Here is a 10864-nt window from a genome sequence, read left to right as displayed (position 1 = left end):
ATTATCTGAAAACCAGATAACGGTCGATAACAATTCTAAGCTTCAAATTGAACAACCCCAAGCAAACTTCCGAGAAATTTGTTCCATCTAATAACTGCTTTAAATGCCATTACAAATATGTGCCTTCCAAGAAAATTTTCAATAATGGAACCCCGAAATCCATAATGGAAAATTACAAATAAAATCGCTCACATTGAGATCAACGACTCATCAAGTACATTTACCTCTAAAAAGTGATGTGTAAGTTACGCAAATAAATTTTAACTTCTTCCGTCGTTCTCATTTTCATCCCCTATCGTTCGTGCCTCTTTTATATTACTCGAGGATGTTGATAAAGTATTTTACTTAACGATTATTTGCTATCATCACCAGATGGTCCTTTAGAATTTTTCCTCTATTTTTTGAGAATCGTGACTTTTGGTGCTGAGCTGCTTAAGTATTTTTTTTCGAAATTTATTGTGAATTGGCTCCAAAAAAAATCATTGTCACATCTTGCTGCATGTCCTAATGACGTTATGTCGACACGCTAATCCTACAGATCCGACCCTCAAGTACTCTTATCGGAATTGCATAATTTCCTTCTTTTTCGGGGACATGAAGAGCATTTGAGGGTGAATATTTTATTGATTTACGAATGATGTTCAATCGCTGTAAGGAATCGGAATCTTCTTACATAAGTCAATTCTATTTGAAATTCGACTTCTTTACATCCTTACAGGAATTATATAAAGCCATTAATATGATTGGATTTATATTCATCAAATTTTCAATTATTTTTATGAATGTTATACAATGATTATGGATGGACAACAATGTTGTTGTAATTATGATTAGGTTTGTGTATGGATTACTTCACTTTTATTATGAATAGAAAATTAATATTTTTTGTCCAATTCTGTTTACGTTGGATGTTTTATGTAATTAAGGAATTGGAAAAGGTTGTTGCTGAGACGTAGCTGTTTAGTTTGTGAATGAAAATCTACTCTTTTGTGAATTTTGTGGATGATTTTTATGTGGAAAATAGCGTAGGCAGTACTCGTCTGTAAAAGTGGTGTAGATTGTAGACTATAAACGACTGTTTGTTGTGACGTTCATTTGAGATTTGAATAATATTTATTGTACATAGTTGAAACCCCCTTTTAATACAAAAACACATCTGTTTTTAAACTCCAAAGAATAAACATCATTGTGAATAAATAAGATATGAATCTTTAGATATAAAAACCTTAGCTACATATTCAGATTATTGAGATCCTGAGCTGCACAAGAGCGTTTCCATAAGAAATTCTTAATTTTAACATTTACACTCAACTTCAATTACAAAACTGTTGATAGAGACATAATTTTACTTGATATTAGAAATTTAAGTCTCAGTTATCGAGGCAGTAAGCTTAAACCGACATCAAAAAGTGACCATAAATCACAATTGTTATGCATTGAAAAAGTAGTAAATAATTAAGTATGTTAATACATCTCATGATCATCCTCTTTGCCTAGCAAACAAAGCAGGCTTCTAGCTTAAATTTAAAGTCTAATTTAAAGCTTAAAATTCTATTAAATTAAATCCAAAATTTTCTATATTCAACATCCACAACCCAAAACTTCTCATACCATCAAAAATGATGATTGAATAAGTAAATCAACAAAGAAGTGAACAATCCTTCCAAGAAGACTCATAAATGATTACGTCTTCAAATATTCACGATTTGTTAGAGCATAAAATGCATGACATAATCAAAATTTTCCTCTCAAACAAAAGATATTTACCGTTAAATAAAACAGATTAAATTTTAACAATATAACGTGAATGGAGACGTGTATATGCTTGAAATGACATTTCAAATAAATCATTTAATATGCAGGAACAGCAAATTGCTTATGCTAATTTAGAGTATAACATCGAGTATAGAACAAGTTAATAATTAAGACTTAAATCCTTAATTATGTGAAAATAATGTTGATCAAGTTTTACAATTAATTTTATTTTTGATATATGTTGGAAGTTTTCGATGTAAATAAAATGAAACTTTTTCATGAAGCTTTAAATTTCAGCTTGAGTGAAAGCATCAAAAAAGTTTTCTAATTAATAGCAAATAATTTATTTTTGTTTGTTGTTATTTGATGGAAACAGATTAAAAAGTTTACATTTTTGTGCGTCAATTACTGTAGAAAATATTCTATTTTAAGTCAATCGCTTCTTGTTGTCAGTTGGATTTATCAATGCTGTAATGAATTGCTCTGTATGTTCATTTATATTCTAGACTATAGAGTACAATGTTATCAACCCTTAGCTCTATTATTTAACTAGCACTCAATTCTTCATAACTACGTGAGACATTGTTAAGACTTGATGGATGTTCATCGTCAATTATCATCTTCTGTCTCACATCATAAGCAACAAGTTAAATTTAACTGCGACCAAGCACTCGATTACTGCTTCTCATATTCACATCGGTGGATAAGTCTCACCCGACCGACACAAATGAAGTAGACCACCACAGAGCTTTAAAAGCTGAGCTTGACCTCTTTTATTGACACCAAATGGAAGCCACTTCTGTTTGACGTCCATATACTAATTTACTTACTTACTTACCTGGCCGTACAGATCAGCACTGATCCATGGCCTCCCTCAGATGTCTGATAAATACTGTCTCTATCGACAGCTTCCTTCCAGGAGTTCTTTGGTCTATCTCGAGCATCCATATGACTCCCAAAAATAGGTGCTTACATTTAGTGTTAATAAAAGAGGCTTAGCTGAGCTTTAAATGCTCGGTGGCAGAGTCTTCTTCATTTATGTCGCTAGGGCCTGAACCATAAAATCCCAAAATTGAATTCCGGTGTGAATATTCCCCACAAAGCATGATCAACTTCATTACTAGTTATTGTCTTTCTTCTTTCCATTTGTCGTTCTCCTCATCTCACTCAAGCTGTTTATTATAGTTTCACTTCTAATTTACATCAAATGAGATTTTTCTTGAATGCCATTAAAGACTCCAGACTAGACATTAAACCGACAGTTGTTTATCCGAGTGAGAATTTCTTCATTACCATTTTCAAGTATATTAAAGATAATATTGCATTATTATCAAGCCACTATATACTATTTACTTGTACCCATATATTGAGGATGAGCAGCACTATAAGAAATATATTTTTCGACAGCATTGAAGATTATACTGTTATGTAGAAATTGAAAGGGATTCTCAAGAGTTTATTTCTTATTCTTTTATTCATATATGCAGAAAAAATTGGAAGAAGATGCTCATCTTCGTTTTTAATAATATTTCCACTCAATTTATGAAAATGCATCTTATATATGCATGTGAGCAATAATAAAAGAATAAAAAAGAAGTTTTGGAAAATTGTTGGATGTTGCTAGGGTGAACGCAGTTTTTAAGATATAGATTCATAATAAGAGATAGTCAAAGTTGATCAAATATGTAATATTGCCTTGATAGCTCACTTAGCAAGGTGTGGGTCAAGAATATTGATACTGAACCCTGTTGATGACTCGAGTTCGAATCTCATCCATCATCTTAACGATTTTTCGGAAGTTGCTTTAGTTTCTTTAGTGAACAGTTTACTGAGTAAAATAAGAATGCGACATAACTTGAAGTCGGCTTGAACTGTGTATGGAATTAAATTAACTTGAGTAGATTTTTTTCATAGTAAATCTATTTAATAGACTTCAACTTTCTAGCTTGAGCTTCCACTTTTTGTACGCCGCGTGATTTCCATATTTGTAGCTTTATGCCAACACTCGATGTGATGGTTGATAAATCGGCCTCTGATGAGAATCGAACTCACTTCCTCAGAAAAGAAAGAGGACTACAGATTTCGGTCAGAGATCTTATTCTCAGTCATAAAAGATTCGTCTGCATATGATTCGATACCTTAGATTCCACTTTACTCTAGCAAGCTCTGATATTACATATTGTGTATTCCTGTGTATACACTAATTCCAAAAAGTTTAGAATTGTCTAAATTTTGAAATGATAAACAATTTTTGCAACAGCTGCCTTATAGAGTGGACTGAGCTTCCATTCCATCAAACTGAACAAATATTTATCCACAGAATATCCCAAAAAGTTGTACACAAAAATGATAAAAAAACACAATCTGGATGGTTTCATATCTATTCTCATCCATATATGTATATTGCACTTATATGATAATGATGATTGAAAATTCAAGATTGGAACATGGAATGAAATTCATACATGCACATATGTACATATGTACGTACATAATATGCAATGCAAAAATGTTTGTTATCGATGAAAATCAGAAATTGTACATTTAATATTTTATATGATTGCATTATCATGATTCTATTGGGTCAAATAAGGGAAATTGGATTGAATGTTATAATAATAGCTGAAGAAAATAAAATAAAAAATAGCATATGGAATGGATGAAAAGGAAAGCATTTTCGCTCAATAAAAATATTGGAATTGGATTTTGCTTGTAAGTATCATCATTGGACTTATTCATCTAGATATGATTCTTATATTCTTTATTTTTTTCGTCATGTCTAAGAACGTATGGGAAGGAGCTATTATGTGCATTTATGTGTATGTATGAATATGAAAGTCACATAAAAAATGTGAATAATTTTATTTCCAAAGCATTGATAATACTCAAGGATTATTCACTACCAATATAATTCTGGTGATCTCGTATGCCTTCGTAAAATGTATTAATGCTATTTTGTATAAACAAGCCATAAAATGGATTTTATGATGTTGCAGGGATGGTAATTTAGGAGATTGTAATGAAACTATAAAGAAATATATTTTATTAAGCAAATGGATGTGAGGAGTTGAATGAGATCTGCAACAATTTTCTGAAGGGTCGTTCATATACATACATATGACTTCTTATAGTATTCATGAATAGTTATAGGATATGCAAACTAGGTAAAATTGTTAACTCTTGTTACTCAATCAGAGTCATCCACTATCTCTCAATTCTCACTTGTCTCAATTAAGTTTTGAGTTTTTAAAAGAATCACGAAAGTCATTCGCTAACGACGTTGGTCAAATGGTGATCCAGTTGCCCTAACAGGCAAAGAGCATGCTTTCATATTACTTTCTTCGCTGGCCGTAGAAAGACCATGGCCTACGGTTCCTGAAGCTGGCTCTATCGCTCTAAAAGCGGTATCTTTGCCTGTTTTGGTTGATTGACCGTCAAATCAAGTATTGCTACAAGGAGCTGGTCAGGAAGACATTAATAGGGAAGTACTCAAGCGAAAGTATGGCTGGATGGATCACAACCTGAGTGAACAGAAATACGTTGTAACTAGTTGATGGCAAGATAATGTCTAGTTTTAAGATTATTTTTGTCTACTCGGGAATATTCATTGGAAACAAAGCACTAGAGAAAGTGTCGTGAGTGGGATGGAAACACAAGCTTTTTTTCCCGCGCTTTGTTGGAATCTACAAGGAAAAGGTGTACTGGAGCTCCAAAAGCAACATAGCGTAAAACAGTAATGCGAGAATGTCAATTAGATGTAGAAACAGTGAATTAACACAAACTTTATGATGTAGCCAGCAATAGGGTCAGATAGAATAACCTAGGCTCTAAGTCGGAGCATGATTCCAGTGTAGCATAGGCAGTATAAGGTGTATGTAAATAGGGTATTCAAGCACATGTCCATTTCATGCAGTTTTTCTTCTTCTCCTTATGCTCTACCAGTAAGTAAGTATGCAAGTACACATATAAAGCCATCCAACTCTGCAATAGCCACATATATGGTAGTTATAGTAAATAAACCTTAAAAAAATTTATGTGACTATAATAATTACATAAGGCAGAACGGAGTATAATATTCATGACTGTTTGTGAAATATATTCAATAGATTTATCAGATTTATGTAACTTTTATACTTTTTTTTTGTTACTATTCATATATTTTTACTATTTTAATTACATTTTTGCTATCCAATTATAAGAATAAATGAGATAAAGATCTTCCTCCTTTATGCAAAGAATGGAAACGAGATGGCAGCAAAAGGAAAAATAAAGGAAAAAGTTTTATTTCATCATAAAGAGACACGAGTCAAAGGAGAAGAAAATTTTGTTTTGATAAGATAAGCGTACACGAAAAAAAAAGAAACTTTATCCTCTTCTCTATTTTCTGATGCCTTTGATAAATTAGTTTCTGCCTCCATGCCTCTCATTCTACTACCATCCGTCCTCTTCCATTTTTTGACTAAATCAACATCTAAAGGAATATGGATGAGGTGATGAGAGAAAGTCTTGTAGTTGAATTGAAAGAAAACATAGTTGATGAGATGGGGGGCGCATTTTAGTTTATCGGCCACATGTCTAATCTTGATGATGTTTTGGGGATTTAGGAAGTTTACCAAATTTTCAGTTTTAGACTTGAATTCATAGTGAAATGGCTTTATAGAGCTGCAGATTCTTTATGATTTATTAGACGTTTTATAGTGTCTTTTGCAAGTATTTTTGATGTCTGAAGCTGCGTGCATCTGGAAATGCATGGTGAAGCTTGTTTCATGTCGACTTGTTGTCGGTTTTTAGCTAAATAAAACTGATTTGACGAAAAGTAGGATGAGGTGGATTTAATTTAACGATAATGTTAAATCAGCTGTTATGGTTGCTATCAGGCAGGCTATGACGTCATGGTGGTGACATGGTTGACATCATGGCGACGACGTATTAGCGACTGGATTGTACTCTATGGAATTCTTAAGTGGCATGTTGCTTCAAATCTGATTTTTCGATGATGCAATGAGTCAAAAACAGCCGTCAATAGAGCCATCAACGTGTTGACGTAGCAATGCTTAAGTGACTGGATTGTGCTGCTCATTATGCTCACATCGATCTATTACTTGATATTATTAACATGTGCAATTTGTTGTGGTACGCCGAAAATGACATTGCGTGACTGAATTTGACATCATTTAGTAAAATAAGCTTGGAACCGCAAATCATTCAAATCTTCATCCTTCTAAACCATTAAACCGAGCAAAACATTAGAAAAAAACACTATTTTTCCGTTCAAAGATGCAAAATAGAGCCAGAGTTCATTTGGTGTCGATTCCTGTATTGAATGTGTAGAAAAGGTCGCTAAAGTCCTTAACATTCCGAACTGACAGAAGTTCTTTAATGATAGAACCGGCTTTAGACGTTTTCTCTGCGCGACAATGGGCCCATAACAGCCGAGGAAGTAAGAAAGGATAAAAGCAACCAGAAACAACCACTGAAGTAGTCGTCCTAGAGCATTTTTTATTTGCGTCGTTCTGATAAGGATGTCCATTTATATTCTAATTAACAATACTTAATAGAAGCCATATCAAAAAATCATTGAAAATTAATCATCAACCACTGTTCCTTCTGTACAGTAACCATATTCTCCCTATTTAATCCACAAAAAAGCATGTCATTTTCTAGCCCCACAACAATCTCCATATTAAAGCAATCAAAAATAAAAAAAAATCACCCAAAAATATTTTTGATGATATGCAAATTACCCCTCAGCAGCCCACCAAAAGTACTTAACAACTCCCCTTTTCATTATGAAAATTTCTACTAAATAAAAAAAAAACTTCGTCCTTTCGTCTCGTTTTTATACAACATTAAAAAAGGTGTTAATTAATGTCATTTTGTAAGTCAGTCATCAAAAAATTATGTTAATAATCCTCATCTTATCATTATTAATGTTCTTCTACTCCCTCAAATTTTTCATCATCATAATCATCGTCTTATCATCATAGCTAAGGATTTCTGTGTTAAGAACTGCGGAGATCCATTAGAATGACACAAAAAGAAAAGAGAAAATCTATGTTTTTTGCTCTTTAGACTTGTAGCTTGTATGTATGTGGATGTATAGTAGTTTGTTAAGATGGTTGAGAGTGCTGGTTGTGAGACTGAAAATGGGGGTTAAGCTTAGTTTTGGCTGGGAGCTCCCGGGAGTCTGATGCCTGAAATGCTACTAATCAGTTAATCGATCTAGAATTCGATTCAAACACGGTACAATCCTAGCAGAGCTCGAAGTCGAATCGGACTTGATATGGAAAAGTGGACTCGAGTTGATATTAAATTCAGTCGACTTCGAGCTCTGCATACTAGAGTCTCATCAACATAGTACAGAATTTTTTGACCAATCGACTGTATTGTGTTGTTCGGAACAGTGATAGCCAATCTTATATTTATACCGCCTCTCCTTGGTGGCTAAAACTCCTCATGGCGTACAATTCGAATGTGTACGGCATAACATTATGTAGAGCAGTAATGCGGGAATGTCAATTATATGTCAAAACAGAGAATTTGTCTTGTACAGGGTGAAATGACCAATATTAAACCTGACTCTATTCTATTATGGAAAGGATTTTATAATAATCTAGGCTCCAAGTCGGAGCATGGTTCCAGTAAAATAAAAACCTTTAGCTATTTAGATCTTTAAGATCCAGAGCTGCGCTAAGGCGATTCGCGGCTAATGATGTAGAGGGAGGCTGTGAGCCGCGTTTCCACTACATACGATTCGAAAAAGGACATGTGAAAATTTTCCCATGCCCTGCCTCGAACCAATGATCACTAGATCGGTGTTGCAATAATTATGTACCGAAGGACTAAACCAGTACTCAGGTTGCCAACTTTATTTAACCCCCCTGATTTGCTATCAAAAGCCAAAACCCAAATCCACATTCAAAGATTATGCGTTCAAAAGAGCCAAACCTTCAACTATTAATTTCATTTAATGAAATGAAAAACAAGCTGATTTCAAAAATCTGATGCTTCAAAGGAGCTAAAGGAGAATGTGAAAAGGAAAGAAAAGTTTTCTTCTTTTTTCTGTATTTAAACAGATCTAGGAGCACAAAAAAAAAGACGGCACAGAAATGCTTCATTGAAAATGTAAAGTGGAAAAGAGCTTCAAGAAATGATGACGATAAAATGTATGTTTCATCTTGTCTTCAAAAAAATAAAAAAAAGAAGGAACAAGAAATAAGAAAAGGAAGAAAAAAAAAAGAAATATTTATAAGGAAGGAGTTCAATTACATTATAAAGTTTTTAAGTGCAAAAAAAAGAGAGAGAGAAAGATGTGTATGTATAATTTCCTTAAGCTACATAAAGTAGCAACATCAACGGAAAAAGCATTGAGATGTGCTCATGAAGATTTTTTTTTCCCTTCTTTTTTCCTGAATTTATACGTGCAGTGCTTATCAAATATCGTGGAAGCGGTTGAAAATGTACAATATTTTTTTTCCACTCCTCAATGCTGAGATGAATGCATATTTCATATTATTCACATTGCGGTAGCTTTATGAGTTGAGTGGAAACGAAGAGAAGAAAAAAATGTTGAAGGTCCTCATGTTGTTAATCGAGGGACTTGAGCGCATTTTTGAGCTACATCGATCAGAATTTGATTAACACAATTAAATTCAAATAGACAATCATTTGCTGAAGAGTTCAAAATTGTATGAAAAATAACGGTTGATTTTTTTTTTTTTTTTGAAAATTAACGGTCAAAAAAAATTCAAAATTTCAAGAAGCTAAAAACACGTGAATTTTTTTGTATGGAAAACTAGATAATCATTAATTTAGGCATTTATCAATAGTTTTAAGCTACAGCCGTTAATAGAAATGAGTGATACAAGCCTAATTGAGCATTTTTAGCCTAATTGAGCATGCTTTCTTAAGTATACTTAATATCCTAGAAGGATTCGAAGGATAGAGCTGTTTTTACACATTCCCAAAGCGGGGCAATGGGTGCTCGTGTGACCCAGCCAAGGAAGTAAGTAAGCATGCTCAATTCTGTGGACATACTCATAAGCATGCTCCTTGCCTGTTCGGGTAGACCAAGCGAAAAACCAGTAACTCAATAGTACTGAGCTATTGCTTCAAATCCGAGCTCTTAACGATGTTTGGTTGCTGAATAGCTTAATTTGTCAGTAATAGCCATTGAAGCAAGTGCCGATCAAAGAAAGTTTTAGAGGCATTTTTATGTTGCGTCAAAAAAAGAAAATTCTTTGCTGCTTTTTATGAAGAAGGAAAAATATTTTTTCTGAGCTTCTTTTCGCTCTTTTAGTCTGTCTGAAATGTACGTTTTCATATGTCAGTTAATGCATTAAATTTCATATTTTTTTTCTTCCACATCCTTTTTTTGTGCTAACCATTTAATAGATATATGAAATATAAAAAAAAAATGTTGCAAATTTTAATGCTTCGTTAAAGGATTTCCGAGTAGAAATTCCTTTTTCCTTCTAACAACATAACATATAATGTAATAAGGTATGTTACTTCATTTTAAGTTGCAGCAATCATATGTGATGTTTATGACGTTAGTCAAAGGAAAAAAAGTGGAAAAAAATAAATGCATTTAATAATGTTATTCGGGTTGCATACAAACGCCTAAGTGATTCATAAACATATGGAAGTAAAGTTAAATTATCAAAAAACGTGAGAGAAATTGGGAATTTATTTTTTGGAGGTAAAATGATGCAAAGCTTAAGGGGCAATGGGTGCTCGTGTGTACATTATTGTGCCAGAACCAAGGTGTAAGTAAAATAAGCCATGCTGGTTTTTCAATAAATCTGTTGACAAGCTCATGTCAATATCGAATCATGCTCCTATGTACATGTATAATGGGTAGACCAAGCGAAAAACCATCGCATAACTTGTCAATTGGTACTTTTGCATCTGCTATTCTTTTGACAAATCCGAGCCCTATAACGAAATTTTGGTTGCTGAGATCTCACGCCTCAACCAGCCAGTCAGTCAATCAGTCAGCCTGCCAGACAGCCAATCAGATAGCCACCCACCCAGCCAGCAAATTAGTCAGTCAGTCAGCCAGCCAGCTGATCAAACTGAAGTTATCAGGGACATTTTTCTCAAAAAT

The sequence above is a fragment of the Chironomus tepperi genome, unplaced genomic scaffold (assembly GCF_022539635.2).
Source record: "Chironomus tepperi strain 1889 unplaced genomic scaffold, CSIRO-AGI_Ctep_v1 contig_472, whole genome shotgun sequence".
Classification (NCBI taxonomy): domain Eukaryota; kingdom Metazoa; phylum Arthropoda; class Insecta; order Diptera; family Chironomidae; genus Chironomus; species Chironomus tepperi.
The sequence above is the reverse complement of the archived record's forward strand: the minus strand, read 5'-3'. Positions refer to the sequence as shown.